We start from the raw sequence: 16,486 nt of genomic DNA, 5'->3' as shown, positions 1-16,486 counted from the left end.
GCTGCATCACTGCCTGGTATGGGAACTGTACTTCCCTTAATTGCAGGAAACTGCAGAGAGTGTTGCGGACAGCCCAGCACATCTGTAGTGGTGAACTTTCCACTATTCAGTACATTTACACAGACAGGTGTATAAAAAGGGCCCAAAGGATATCAGGGACCAAATTCACCACAACCACAAACTGTTCCTGCTGTCACCATCCAGGAAACGGTACCACAGCAAAAGGACCAACAGGCTCCGGGACATCATCTTCCACCAGGCCATCAGACTGATTAATTCATGCTGATACAATTGCATTTCAATGTTATATTGACTGTCCTATGTACAAACTATCTATTATAAATTACCATAAATTACACATTGCACATTTAGATGGAGATGTAACGTAAAGATTTCTACTCCTCATGTTTATGAAGTATGTATCTAATAAAGTCAATTCAATTCAATTTACCCTCTCCATTATCTGATAGATAGATAGATAGATAGATAGATAGATACTTTATTCATCCCCATGGGGAAATTCAACTTATTTTTTCCAATGTCCCATACACTTGTTGTAGCAAAACTAATTACATACACTACTTAACTCAGTAAAAAATATGATATACATCTAAATCACTATCTCAAAAAGCATTAATAATAGCTTTTAAAAAGTTCTTAAGTCCTGGCGGTAGAATTGTAAAGCCTAATGGCATTGGGGAGTATTGACCTCTTCATCCTGTCTGAGGAGCATTGCATCGATAGTAACCTGTCGCTGAAACTGCTTCTCTGTCTCTGGATGGTGCTATGTAGAGGATGTTCAGAGTTATCCATAATTGACCGTAGCCTACTCAGCGCCCTTCGCTCAGCTACCGATGTTAAACTCTCCAGCACTTTGCCCACGACAGAGCCCGCCTTCCTTACCAGCTTATTAAGACGTGAGGCGTCCCTCTTCTTAATGCTTCCTCCCCAAAACGCCACCGCAAAGAAGAGGGCGCTCTCCACAACTGACCTATAGAACATCTTCAGCATCTCACTACAGACATTGAATGACGCCAACTTTCTTAGGAAGTACAGTCGACTCTGTGCCTTCCTGCACAAGGCATCTGTGTTGGCAGTCCAGTCTAGCTTCTCGTCTAACTGTACTCCCAGATACTTGTAGGTCTTAACCTGCTCCACACATTCTCCATTAATGATCACTGGCTCCATATGAGGCCTAGATCTCCTAAAGTCCACCACCATCTCCTTGGTCTTGGTGATATTGAGACGCAGGTAGTTTGATTTGCACCATATCACAAAGTCCTGTATCAGTTTCCTATACTCCTCCTCCTGTCCATTCCTGACACACCCCACTATGGCCGTGTCATCAGCGAACTTCTGCACATGGCAGGACTCCGAGTTATATTGGAAGTCTGATGTGTACAGGGTGAACAGGACCGGAGAGAGTACGGTTCCCTGCAGCGCCCCTGTGCTGCTGACCACCGTGTCAGACCTACAGTCTCCCAACCGCACATCTATCTGTCAAGTAGTCCACTATCCAATCCACCATGTGAGAGTCTACTCCCATCTCCGTTAGGTCTCTGTTTGGTCATTCTGGCTCCCATTCCCCTTGCAGTTTATTTTAACCACATCACCCGCTCCACCCACACTAGCACTAGCATGCCTTACCACTTGGATATCAGTCCCCTCTTGTTCTGTTCCCCTAACTAATGAATCACCTATCACCCCTTTGACTTTTCTCTGTCAGGTAATCCCCTTCACCACCAGTTTCTACAGTGGTCTACCTTTTGTTGTGTTTGATGGGCACTAGAGTACTCTGCAATGGCTATTTAACCTCATTCCCCTTCCTGACTCTCTCCCAGTTTCCTGTGTCCGGCACCTTGGGTGTAACTCACCTCTCTTCATGTCATATCTATCACCCCCTCCAACTCCTGGATGATCCGGAATTCATCCATTTCAGGTTCCAACTCCTTAACGTGCAGGGTGCACATCTTGTAGGTGAGGACATCAGGGACGCTGGAGGTCTCACCACCTTCCCACCAATGTCCCCTCTAATTTGTAATGATCAGTGTGCAGTTAAATCATGTACTGTGCACTTTTTTTAACTCAGTGACATGTGCACAGTGAATTTTATACAGAGAGGTAATCGTTTTCACAGCTAGCAAATCACTGTTGATAAGTACTTTGATCTCCCCTGGATTTGATCGAGTTCATCTGCACTCTCACACAACCTATGTAGGAGGCCTGTAACGGGTAATGAAGGATTTTCTCACCAGAGCTTTTGCATATTGTCCATATGTGGTTTGCTTGCTAAATTATGCTTTAAAAAGTCAGATTTGCAACTGGTTTGTTGATCAAGTTTGACTGTTTAAATGGTTAATTACATATTTGACTGAGAAAAGAGGATAAAAGGATTTGTTCATTTTATCTAATATTTGGTTTGATTTTTGTTGTTATTTCTTAAATTACTAACTGGTAGTCTTTTTTTCTACCAACAGGGTTTCTTTTTATATATTTATCTGGGAGGGTTAAGTTACTATGATTTTACTAATTAATATTTCTATCAATTCAGTTCAGTTAAGTATACTATTAACTTTTTTAAATCTGTTTTATTATAGCACCCTATAACTGAATTTAAAGTTTTCTTAGGGATTTAAAGCTAAACTTAAGATGGGGCTGATTTTTCTCTCTAAGAGATTATATTATTTTGGTTCTTTTTCTGTTTAACACATGATAGAATGTAAAGACTCTCCTTTGTTGAGACTTTACTGTCTTTCTTGCAAGGTCATTTTATATATTTTATGTACTGGCTGGGGGGAGGCAGAGACGAGACCAACAGAGTGGCCCATGTCTTCACATCTATCTTAGTTCACTTGCCGTTTTTTCAGGCTTTTTGGAGGGTGGGTGGGTTTAGAGTTAGGAGTTTTTTCCCATTGGGTGGTTCCAGAGCATGCGTGTTTTCTATATGGCTTTATTCTTCATCACTGCCATCTTTGATAATCCCGTATTGGTATGTGTTCTGCGCATGTATAAAGTAAATTAGAATAAAATTATAGTATGGCAGTTAAATGGATTAATGTAATAATTTGGAATATACGTGGTTGGAATTATCCTATTAAACAAAAAAGACTTCAAATTATTAATCGATTCCAACCTGATATAATTTTTGCTCAGGAGACGCATATCAAGGCAGGAGATCAGAATAGATTTTTTCGCTGGTGGAATGGAAAACAACTCCATGCTACTTCTCAGAGCAAAACTAAGGGTGTGTCTATCTTTATTAAATCTAATATATTTACTCAAGAGTATATTGAGTCAGATTCTAATGGTAGATTTTTAATTGTTAAAGGAGTGATTTGTAATAGAAAGGTTGTTTTGGTTAATTTGTATGGTCCTAATTTAGATGATCCTGCTTTTTAAAAAAAAATATTTGCTTTACTGCCAGATTTAAATGAGTATATGTTGTTAATGGGTGGGGTTTTTAAACTGTTGCTTAAATCCTATGATTGATAAGAGCTCAACTAATCAACGACTTACAAATCATTTTGCGTCAGTTATTAACTCTTTTTTGACCAATTTTGGGTTGATCGAATTATGGAGGCATTTACACCCTGATAACAGAGAATATTTTTTTTCTTTCCATGTTTATGAAATATATTCAAGGATTGATTATATTATAGTTGATCCCTGTCTTTTGCCTAATGTTAAAAACTGTGAATATGACGCTATTGCTATACCTGATCATGCGCCTTTGAGTTTGTCCTTTGAATTTGACGATGACATTTTTGGCCATCCACCATGGCACATGTCTCAGACTTTATTGCAAAGCTCTGACTTTATCAGTTTTATCAAAAGCCAGATAAAAGAAGTTTTTACTTTTTAATGATATAGGAGGTATGTCTAAATTAATTATATTGGATACATTCAAAGCATTTTTATGTGGTCAGATTATTTCTTATTCAACTAAACTTAAAAAACAGACTAAAGCAAAATTAGATAAAATTTCAAAACAAATTAAAGATTTAGATAATATCTATGTGACCTCCCCTAATATTGACATTTAAAAAAAGGGTGGAACTTCAATCATAATATAACCTATTATTAACTCATTTAATTGAAGGTTATCTACTTAAGTTAAAGACCCAATTTTATATGTTTGGAGATAAAAATAATAAACTACATGCATCTCAATTAAAATGAGCTGGAGCCAAGAGGCTAATTTTGAAAATTCGTAGAAAAGATGGTACCCTGGCTCGGGATTATGAAGAAATTAATAAGATTTTTCAAGACTTTTATACTGAACTTTATAAATCTCAATGTCCAGTGGACTCTTCTGAAATGAATGTTTTTTTTTTACGAACGATTGCTTTTCCTAAAATTTCTGTTGAGGATCAAAAAACTCTGGATGCCTAAATTACTGAATCCAAAATTCATAAAGCTATTTTCTCAATGCAAACTGGTAAGGCCCCGGGACTTGCCGGTTATCCTGTAGAATTTTATTAAAAATTTGGAAAATTGCTTTCTCCATATATGTTGGAGATGTTTAAAGAATCTTTTGTGAAAAGTGATTTACCCTCTACTTTTTATGAAGCTTCTATTTCTTTAATTCTCAAAAAGGATAAAGATCCTTTTGATTTTGCCTCATACAGATGTATTTCATTATTGAATGTTGAAGCTAAGATTCACTTAAAGATGATGGCCAATCCATTGGAGAGTATTTTGGGTAAAGTCATTTTTAAAGATCAAACAGGCTTTATAAAGGGTCATTTTTCTTTCTCAAATGTTCGGAGATTATTTAACATTATACATTCACCTTCTTCTAAAACTCCACAATGCCTTATATCTTTGGATGCTGAAAAAGCATTTGATTGAATCGAATGGAAATATTTATTTAATACTTTAGAAAAATTTTGTTTTTGTATTAATTTTAATAATTGGATTAAAATGATATATAAAGCTCCTATTGCTACTGTTGTCACTAATAACTGTAGGTCTCCTTTTTTCAGCTATCACGGGGGACAAGCCAAGGTTGCCCATTAAGTCCTTTGTTATGTAACTTAAGATTAGAGCCCCTTGCTATTGCTCTTTGTGAAGCCGAAAATATTCATGGGATTTTTGTGAATGAGGCCATGCACAAGATCTCTCTTTACACTGATGATTTATTGATATGTATATCCAAGCCTGAATAATCTATTCCTGCTTTGCTAAAATTATATGACAAATTTGGAGACCTTTCAGGATATAAAATAAATTTTAGTAAAAGTGAATTACTTCCTTTAAATGAATCTGTCTCTATATATGATAATATTCCTTTTAAAGTTATGGATTCTTTTAGATATTTAGGTGTTATAATTACTAAAAAATATCAGGATCTTTATAAAGCCAATTTTCCTCCTTTAGTGGACTTTTTAAGATTTGTTTTTACAAGAGTGTTTAATGTCTTTTTCACAGTTAATGGACAAATATGATATCTCTAATACACATTTTTCAAATATTTACAGGTTGGGAATTTTTTACGTGATTTTTTACCAATTTACCCCTCAGCCTGCTCTTTAAATTTGGCTTATGCTATTTTTCAGTTTAAACCTTTTCAAAAACAATTCATAGCAATCCTTTATAAACAGTTAATGAATGCTCGCATGTCGCCTAATGACAGGGTTCAATGCACCTGGGAAGTACAACTTCAACATTCACTTTCAGATAATCAGTGGAGTAAAATTTATTATTTAGTCAATAATTCACCTATCTGCACATGCCATATCTAAATTCAGTTTAAGATAGTACACAGGGCCCACATGTCCAAAGATAAATTGGTGCATATTTTTTCTAATATAAGCCCTATTTGTGACAGATGTAATGCAGAAGTGGCTACTCTAACTCATATGTTTTGGTCATGTGTAAGTTTAAACAATTTTTGGAGGGATGTGTTTGGAATATTATCTAAAGTTATAGATGTGGATGTTCAACCTAATCCACTTACAGCAATTTTTGGGATTATTCCAGAGGAAGCAAGCAAAGTGTCTGCTTCCGCCCAACAAAACTTTTATATTTATTTCAGAATATTCCTGTTTTTGTTTACTAAGAAGTTATTTGATCGGATTGATTCTATTATTCTATCTTTTATTTGGGATAATAAAAGACCAAGAATTGGTAAATGTCATTTGCAAAAGTTAAAAAAGGATGGTGGTCTCACTTTGCCTAATCTATGAATGTATTATTGGGCTGGTAACTTCTGGTATGTCCTTCTGGTTATATTGGGTTGATAGGAATGAACAGCCAATCTGGGTAGACCAGGAACTGAGAGATGTGAAACAGTTTTATTTAACTTCGTTATTAGGAGTTACTCTACCTATACAATTAGCTAAAGTTGCTAATTTAAACCTATATCCTGTGGGTAAGCACTCTTTACAAATTTGGAACCAGTTCCGCAATTTTTTTTAATCGTAAAAAAGTTAAACTTTGTAGTATAATTTACCATAATTACTTTTTAAACCTTCTTGGAGTGCTCCAATTTTTTTTTTACTTTGGGAAAATAAAGGTATTAATTCTTTTTTGTCTTGATTGATGTCTTTTGAACAATTTGTCGATAAGTATTCTCTCTTATATTCAAATTTTTTACAATATCTTCAAGTTAGACATTTTTTACAAAAATATTTAAGTAATTTTCCTTACATATTGGAGGCTGATTTGTCAGATACTATTATGAATATGAACCCCTTGTTGAAAGGTTCTATTGGAAGAATTTATCATTTATTATTACAAAGGGATAAGCGTCCTTTACTTAAGATTAAACAGGATTGGGAGAAGGAACTCAATTTCCCTTTTATATGGGAGGATTGGACATGGATTCTGAAGCTGGTTAACTCTTCTTCGATCTGTGCTAGTCATTCACTGATTCAATTTAAAATTGTACATTATTACCATTTGACGAAGGAGAGACTTCCAAAAATATTTCCCAATGTTGACAAGTATTGTGATAGATGTAAAAATGAGATAGCCACACTGACACATATGTTCTGGTCATGTCTATATTAAAACAGTTTTGAAAGTCAGTCTTTTCGACAATTTCTAAAGCACTCAGAATCAATTTACAACCTAATAAATTAACTATGCTTTTTGGAATAATTCCTCAAAATATCCATGGTATTTCTGTGTCTGACCAACATGTTTGTTACATTGATAGCTAGGAGGGCCATCTTGTTGAAATGGAAGGATATATCAGCTCCTACTTTGTCACAATGGCTCTCTCAGGTGATGCATGTGTCTTGGAGAAAATTAGAAGTCGAACCTTTGTACCTTTATTTGATTTTGAGAAAAGATGGGGATCATCTGCTCATTATTATCATTTCAGTTAACTGATAGATTTCCTCCACGATCTAAATGTAGATTTTTTTGATATATCTTTTCTTTCTTTTTGGTGGTTTGATGTTTATTTTTAGAAGCTTTTTGTATGACGCTTGGCTCTGGGGTTGTACCTCCAATGGGTTCCTTCTTTTTTCCCCTCACTTTTCTTTTTAGTTTAATTCACAAAATTTTCAATCCTCAAGATAATTTCCTCTTTTATGAGGCATTGTAAGTGTTGTTACTTTGATGCACTTGTGCTATTTTTGAATAATAATAATAATAATAAAAAGATATGAAAAGAATATTAAAGGTGAATATGTTCAGTGAGAAGGAGGATGCGAGCGGGCTATATCTGCGGATCAGAAATGGGAACAACAACCTACCAAGGGACAGGTGGGGGACAACAACCCATTTAGAAATTGACAAGCAAAGATGCTTCCTACCATGAGTACCAGCCCTCAGGAAGAGCCCAATGTAATATTGACAGTTGCTGCTATTCCAGTTCCGTTTATGATTGATATGGGGGCAACTACAACCACTCTCAATCGGGAAATAGTATCGGAAAAGGGATTGCAGTTATCAGACGCAACATTCACTCTGTCTGGGTTTGAAGGCACGGAACGTACGTATTCACATAACAGTCGGGGGTGTAATCCAGCAGGGAGAGACTTGCTCTGTCTGTTGGAAGTCGAGATTCTCTGCACAGGCAATGGTGTCACCCTGTGACAGGTGAACAACTGATAGCTTCCCCAATTTCCGACCTCCCAGTGGTGGGCATTTAATCTGGACTCCACTGCGTCTGAACCCCTTCTGCCAGTGGTCGACCCCCATGTGACTCTGTGCTGTGACATTACGGGGTGCTCAGCTGAGGAAAGTCAATATTATGCACCCCTCGAGGGACAGAAGTTCCCAGTCATGATGATTGGAGAGATCCCCAATCCACTGTTAGTGTTTGCCCTGGGTTCAAGCCAAAGAGCCCAGAGTTCATTGCCTACACCTTGCTGAAACAAGCCTCCAGCACCGAGGGAGACTGGCAAGACTTGGCTGCGGTCCAACTCCGATACTGGAAGGAGTCTGAGGTGAAGGCGGGAAATTTGGTGAGACACACTTTTAATATTGACCGATCCCAAGACGCTGTACCCCATCTCTGAGCAAATTCAGGCCATGAAGTCGGTCGCACCAACTGTCCCCCTGTCCGGATCACCGTGAAGGAAGGACAGACTCTCCCATCCATTCTGCAATATCCCCCTCTAGCCCGAAGCAATTTTATGAGGATGGAAGCTCTTTTGTGGATCCAGCAGGGAAACGATGCGATAGTGACGGACAGTGAAGTAATTGAACAGGCCTCTTTTGAAGCAGCTGTCTCCGCCCAGAAGGCTGAGCTGTTTGCTCTGACTCGTGCCTGTATCCCAGCAACAGACTAAAGTGGGAACGTTTACACAGACTCCCGTTATGCATTTGGAATTGTACATGACTACGGGGCTCTCTGGGAACATGGGGATTCCTGACTTCCTCTGGCCACCCCATTAGCAATGCCACCATTGTAAACAACTTACTCACCGCTCTGCAGCTACCTTGAGTTCTGGCTGTTATTAAATGTGCAGCCCACACACGCATGTCCGACTGCGTCACTAAACACAATGCTCTAGCAGATCAGACAGTGAAAAGTGCGGTACAATCCTCAGTAGTTGTAGCCTCCTCGCGTTCCCGTCAAGCAACCCTCCATGACTAAAGCAGAACGGGTTTGCAGGACATGTGGGAGGTACGTAATTTTCAGGGGGACATCTCTGAGGAGGAGCACAAACTGTGGTCCCAGATGGGGGTGCCAGAAAGACCCCGACCTAGGTTTTTGGATCACCCAGTGGGACAGGTTTGTGTTCCTACACAGTTTTTACCAATATTGGCCAATTATATACATAATTGTACACACCTGGGAAAGGAGGGAATGGTTGGTAACCTGTACCCTGCACACCGGGTACAACTCCCTTGACAGGTGGATCCTTTTCTGTGTCTACAAGTTGATTTTATTGAATTGCCTAGAGTACATTGCTATAGATACTGCTTAGTTATTATAGATGTGTTTAGTAGATGGATTGAAGCTATTCCAACTACCATTAATACTGCTATGACTGTTGTGAAGGTATTATTATGGGATATAATTCCCAGGTACGGCCTGCCAGAGATGCTGAGCTCTGACAATAGCCCACACTTTATGGTGAAAGTAAACGAAGGGGTATGTAATGAACTAGCTATACAGCAACAATTCCACTGTCTACACCACCCATGGGCCGCTGGCAGAGTGGAAAGAGCCAATGGCACTCTGAAGAGTAAACTGGCCAGACTAACAGCGGAGACTGGACTCACTTGGTTGAAGGTCCTACCGTTAGCCCTATTCCACAAGGGTTACCCCATAGGGGAAAGCGGGGTTGTCACCAGTTTACAACATTTATGGATGGCCCATGAGAATATCCTGGGGACCAAGACCTTGTGCACCATTGCTCCCAGAAAGCCTACCAGCAAAATTAAATATTGGAAGAGATGGAGAAATAAATATGTCAACTAACCAAAATTTTCCAAGCGTTACATTCACAGGTATGACAGGCTTACAAGGAAGAGAACTACCCTGCAGAGAGGAGTGACTATCCCACCATAGAACCTGGGAATTTATCCTGATCAGGAACTGTGATCGAGGGAAACTCAGACCTCGGTGGAGAGGACCATATCAAGTGTTACTGACCACTCCGACAGCTGTGAAACTGAAAGGGCAATCTTGGTGGATATATCGAACAGACTACAAACGTGTTACTGAAGGAAATGAGTAGAAGGACTCTCTCGGACTAAAGGAAATTGTATTGGTTGATAGTAGAGAGTGATGAACCTTTCGGTTTCTTGCTGTGGACTGTCATTTTAACAGATATTGCCTGAGTGATGTCAGCCACCAGCTTTCTCAGCTCCTGTTTGATTCTTACAAAGAGAGAGAGAGAGGGCTGGAACTATTTGACCATGCAGTGTGTTTACACTTGCTCGCAGCTTGTGTTTACATAGCTCAAAGTTTGTTTTATTTAAGCAAGGACAGTCACAAACACAGTCAGCCAGAGAGAAAGAAAGAAGATGGAAAGTTCGAAACAAAGGACCTAGTGGCCAAAGGTCACTGTTTGGACTCTCCTATGCCCACAAGGGTGGGTTAATTATTGATCCATTGTATACCGAATGTGTGATTGTCACTTTGTTTGATCCATTGGAGTGGATCTGTTGGTTTGGGAGTATCCTGTGAGGACCACTTGTGCTAACCCTTGCCTGGGTGTGGTAATTCACTTGAAGAGGTACCCCTGTGACCAATCACTGTTGGTGATAATTCGTATAATCCATCTGGTGATTTTGTTGGAGTATCCCGTGGCTACCACTTTTGTTAACCCTTAGCTGGATTCGGGTGTGTTATGTGGTAAACACTTGTGAGAAGGGATATTCTGTGGAAATCACTGTCGGTAATACTTTGTGTGTTGGATCTGGATTGGGAGTACCCTGTGGAATAAACCTGTGTGTTAACCCTTGCTTGGGTGGTAGTTCCTTCTGCAGACAGTACTCCTGTGATAAGCTACTTCTGGTGATAATTCGTATGTGGATTTACAACAACGGCGGATAAGACCTACAGCGACTGTTATCCTGTTTTACCACTGTGGAATTTGTGGAATTCAACGTAATTGCCTTCTCTTGACATTCACCTTGGATTACAAATATCTCTCTCTCGTCATTGATTCCATGGCTGAACTGAACTTTCATACTTCACCATCTCAAGACTTTGAGCTTGGTATTCCCTGAGCTCAGTGGTTTGGGAGTTATATTTACACATATGTGGTAAATATATATGGTTCATTTAAACCGTTACGAGTGCGTAACAGTGGTGTTTGTGTTTATGTCTTTGAGAGGGCTCACCCCAGCATCCAGTTACGATCTTTCTGTCTCTGTCACACTTATGTCAAACGGGTAGAACTAGGGGCCCTGACAGACACAGTGTTTTGACAGATGTATCTCAGGCCCCCACCAAACGGAACTTCCTACACTGAGAAACATGCATCGTGGCCATACTTGCAGGTGCCCAGCAGCCGAGAGGAACAACTGAGACTGAGCGATCTTTGATGATAGTTTTTCTCTCCTATGGAGTAGCCGGGAATTCACGAGAGATAATCAATTTGGCTACAAGCACTTGAGGAGCTGGCCACAATACTGCAGAGGCCCTGACAGAAACACAGGCCCAAGTAACAGAAATATCCACTGAAATGATTGCAATCTGGCAAACAGTCCTATAGAATCTTACGGCTTTAGATTTTATCCTAGCTAAGAAGGGGGAACCTGTGCTATTATTGACACAGAATGCTGCACCTATATCCTTGATGAGTCTAATAGCATTACATTCCTCTCCAAGCACATTGCCTAGGAGATTGACAGCATCAAGAAATTAGGGCAGGATTTACACAGGTTCACTGAAGGGTCAAAATGGTGATCTTCGAAGGCCTGTTTGGTAATATGTGAGGCATAATATTGCATTATGGCCTAATAGTTGTACATATCATTGTTATAGTTACCGTTGTATGCCATTTTTACCCACTGAGAAGTCAAAACTGTACTCGGTTGCTTTCTCTGTAAAAAAAATTACTGTTTTGTTGCTCATGTAACGATCAAAAAGCAGGGAATGATGAAGTATGGTTTAACACTTCGTTAAAAAATAGCAGCCTGTTTTTCTGAAAGAAACTGCTGATGATCAGTAGATGTACTAAGCCATGCTGAGCCATATTTCTTCTTGAAGGTAGCTAGCTAGGGTTTCAGGATGCTCATCGCCTTGTGTGTTCATGCGCAGAGATAGGACAGCTTCAGTCTGCTCTGTGTGTGTAAGCCATTTTATATTTGTGTACAAATTGTGTATTGTGTAATTATTTTGTAATTTGTCTTTAGGGGCTCCAGCCTGTCATGTAGTAAATAACTTTGGCTCCAGCATGTCTTGTGTGGGGAGTATCTGGACGGATATATCTGTGGTGAAGGGGAATTGTTAGTCAGTTAGTGGATTGGGCGGGAACAGTCATTGACTGTTCCTGTTTGAGCGACTAACTGAGTAAGCCCCAGATACTTGGAATAAAGAGTTTGTACTTATACAGTCTATGAGAGACTCTCTCCAGATTCAACTTCCACAAAATGGGAGTGGTTTTAAAGGGCTGGGCTGCTGGAAGCACATTACCAGACCTGGAGTGAATGCAACTGGGTCTGACAGAGGCATAACTGGTTCTTCAGGGCACATTCAGTCTCGCTCCAGCTGTTTCCTACCTTCCCTTGTACAGGTATGTAATGTCTAAAGGACCAGAGTTTGAGTAAATGAGACTCACCAAACTTTCTCCTGACTGAATCACTGGAATCTCCGAGTCAGATAGGTTCTCTCCAGTTGATACTCTCAGTCCTCAGGCTGGTTCACTTGTTGTTGTTCCCTCATCTTCAGTTGTGGTTTTTCTTCCAATAAATCTCTCACTGCAGGTCTAACGTTAACATGAAAGATAATGAAGCACATTAACAATAAAAAGCAGAACCAAACATTTCTGCTCAATGTTACTAAGAACAAAACTCACTGAAATTTAAACGTTGAAGGCAGATATAATGATCTCAGTGAACAATCTTTTATTGTCCCTCACATGACACAAAAGAATATGGGATAAGAAGGAGCCATCATTCAGTCATGGTAAGACATAAGGAACAGAATTAGGTGATTTGATCCATCTGATCTGCTCCACCATTTAAACATGGCTGATTTTTATTCCAACACCATATTCCTGCCTTCCTCCTGTAACCCTTAAGCTACTTAGCAATCTTGAATATATTAATCTCTGTCATAAATATACCCAAATGGCAGCCTCAACCACACTCTGTGGCAACAAATTCCACACTTCGGACATCTTTTGGCAAAAAAAAATCTCAACTGAATTTTAACGGGAAGCATCTTTATTCTGAGACTGTGCTGTCAGATCACAGACTCTGTCTAATGGAAACATCCTCTCCATGTCCACTGTATCCAGGCTTTTCAGCATTCGGTCGGTTTACTTAACCATACATCGCCTCCACAAACCTCACCGTCCCTCTGAACTCCATCCAGCACAGGTCCAGAACCATCAAATTCTCCTCATACATAAAGCCGATCATGAGATTATTCATGTGAACCTCGTTAGCAACAACTGCACTGAACACATTTCCAGCAATAACAGACAAACTGGTACCAGGATAATTGACAGGGAAAAGTTGTGCTTTCTTTACTGTTCTACTATCACAGATCGAGTCATTTCCATTTCCAAGTTAAATGTAATAAAAAGAAAGTGGAATTACCAGAAACACTCAGCAGGTAAGGAACAGCTGCGGGGAGGGGAACAAACTTTACAATTCAGGTTAATGACGTTTCGTCAGAATGACTTCAAACATTTAGTTGTTAGTGCAACTTGAGATTCTGCATGATTTCCACCGAATGACAGACTGGTGACAGTGAGGGGTGGGGGAATTTCCAAACACAGTTTGAACACCAGACTCACGGGTCTATTCCTACTGTTGTAAACACGGAAAAGCCGGTCCGGAGATGTCAGAACACACCACAGCTACTGAATTAATGATACATACTACTGTATAAAAGATTCAAAAATGACAAAGTTAGAAGAAACAACAAGAACTTTGCCATATATACTTTGACCCTCACCAATTTTTTATCAACACACCATAGAAAGTTTCCCATCCGGACACTTCACGCTTTGCATGGTAACTGCTCCGCCCGTAACTGCGAGGAACTGCACAGTCCTTTGGATCCAGATCAGCACATCCCAGTCCCTCGGTAAAGCAGGCAGTGAAATCAAAGATCCCCACAACCTGGGACGTTCTCCTTTCTCACCCACCCCAGTCCGGGAGAAGACACAACAGCCATAAAGCTCCAGGACAAATGCGAGGAGCCTCAGGAAACGAGGCGAGTTCGGGGAAGTTAATGAGACTCAGCGGCCAACATCACACCACGTGATCTTGCTTCACAAAGCGGAGGGCGGGGCGAATCTGCGGCACACAGCCTCACGTGACCTGACGGCGGGACTTCCATTTCAATTCTGTGGAAACAGACAGCCTGGGCTCCTGGTTTGGATCGTTCAATGCAGATTAAGCGAAGGGGACATATTTCTGACGAGCCCAGATAGTTGGGAAACAAATGAATTCCTGGCCCTCAGTTCGGGGCTCACGGCCAACATCGGATCTCCCCGCTCGGGATCGGTCTCAATACTCACCGATGGGAAAGTGATATCCTCGGCCCGCAGACAGTGATCCCGACGGAAGAGACGAAAGTCTTTCACAAACACACAGCCGACCCACTTCAGCTCTGAGTGGAGAGAAAAACACCGTTCACCCCGGAGACTGTGAGCATGCGCGAAGAGATTGTTACATCATCGGGAGGCGGGGCCTCGGAAACACGCGCAGATGCTGCCCATCTGCGGTTAAATGGGAGGGGCAAACGGGATCACGTGACATGATTGGTGACTCCTCCCCCCCCCCCCCAGGCAGAGACTCTAGCTACTCATTAGTCTCTGGACAGAAGCAAACTTGCCGCTCACATCTCCTCTCACCTTAAATGTATTAGACATTTCAACCCCCAGGAAAAATATATCGTCTGTCCACTCTATCTATTCCTCTCGTAATCTTATAAACGTCCATCCAGTCCCACCCCAGCCTGCGCCGCTCTGGAGAAAACAGCACAAGTTTGTCCAGCCTCTCGTTATAGCTCATGCCCTCTAATCCAGGCAGTGTCCTGGTAAACCTCTTCTGCGCCCTGTCCAAAGCCCCGACATCCTTCCGAGAATGGGGGCGACCAGAACTGTATGAAACACTCCAGATGTGGTCTAACTAGTTTTATAAAACTGTGTTACGAACTGAAACGTTTTAGAAACGAACCAGCAGTAATAGAGTTCACACTGGAGTCTGGTTTTGATGTTAAAACCACTCTCTTTATTAGTGTCTACTTATAATATAGTAACTTAACGAAATAAAGGAAAGTTAACAGTGTTCAGTTCCCAGACTATCGAGCCTGAGGGAAGAAAGCTTAGAGTCTTGAGATGGTAAAGTAGGAAAGTTCAGTAATCCACGGAATAAATGATGGGAGAGAGATATTTGTAATCCAGGGTGAAACGTAGAGAAAAGGCCGTTACATGAAAATAACCGTCGACGAAATTCTTATCCATTGAATCGTTCACATTCGAATTATCAGCAAAAGTGACCTGTCACAGGAATACTGTCTTCCAGGGGTTACCACACAACATACCCAGGGAAGGGTTACTGTAAGATATTCCAAAAACAAAGATTATACGGTGAGAGCCACACACATTCGTTATGGTTCCGTGTACCGATGATCAACCCACTCTTGTGGGCATAGGAGAGTTCCAAGCCTCAGCTGCGACTAACTGAAGCTATCAGCTTTTCCTCTCTCTCTCTCTCTCTCTCTCTCTCTCTCTCCTCTCTCTCTCTCTCTCTCTCTCTCTCTCTCTCTCTCTCTCTCTCTCTCTCTCTCTCTCTCTCTCTCTCTCTCTCTCTCTCTCTCTCTCTCTCTCTCTCTCTCTCTCTCTCTCTCTCTCTCTCTCTCTCTCTCTCTCTCTCTCTCTCTCTCTCTCTCTCTCTCTCTCTCTCTCTCTCTCTCTCTCTCTCTTTTTTTTTCCACGGGCTGCAGACGCCGGCGCTCTTAAAGAAACAGTCTCAGTACGACCGCAGCTTCGTAACAGCTGCAACACAACTTCCCGACTTTTGAACTCAATGCATCAACTAATAACGACAACCATGCCATTTGCCTTCTTAACCACCCGATCAATCTGCGCAGTCTCTTTCAGGGAGCGATGAACTTGGAGTCTAAGATCCATCTGATCATCAACACTGTTCAGGGTTTTGCATTTAACAGTGTACTGTCTCATACATTCGACCTACCGAGCTGCCAAGATGATCATCACTAATCAAATCTCACTGAGATTTCTCAGGTCCTGTTGAATTTATTGCCAAGTGCACAAGTACGGGAAGGTACAGGTACAGAGAAACACTGACTTGTGGCAGCATCACAGGCAAGTACATTCAGATAACACACGGAACACAAGTTATACGACTCTCTATCAGTAACAATCTA

General features: G+C 40.7%; 1 protein-coding gene across 1 annotated transcript in view; it reads right to left on the bottom strand.

Annotated features, from left to right (window-relative positions):
• Nucleotides 1-14,282, bottom strand: part of LOC140723236 (uncharacterized) — a 701,392-nt gene extending 687,110 nt beyond the window's left edge. Inside the window, exons 1-2 of the mRNA XM_073037835.1 lie at nucleotides 14,064-14,282; nucleotides 12,699-12,845 (exon numbers count right to left, since the gene is read on the bottom strand). The gene's annotated coding sequence lies outside the window, so the exon portion shown is untranslated. The remainder of the gene's footprint in view (nucleotides 1-12,698; nucleotides 12,846-14,063) is intronic.
• Between the last annotated feature and the right edge of the window lie 2,204 nt (nucleotides 14,283-16,486).

The sequence above is a fragment of the Hemitrygon akajei genome, unplaced genomic scaffold, assembly GCF_048418815.1.
Source record: "Hemitrygon akajei unplaced genomic scaffold, sHemAka1.3 Scf000105, whole genome shotgun sequence".
Lineage (NCBI taxonomy): Eukaryota > Metazoa > Chordata > Chondrichthyes > Myliobatiformes > Dasyatidae > Hemitrygon > Hemitrygon akajei.
Note: the sequence above shows the minus strand (reverse complement) of the source record. Positions and strands in the feature narration are given on the sequence as shown.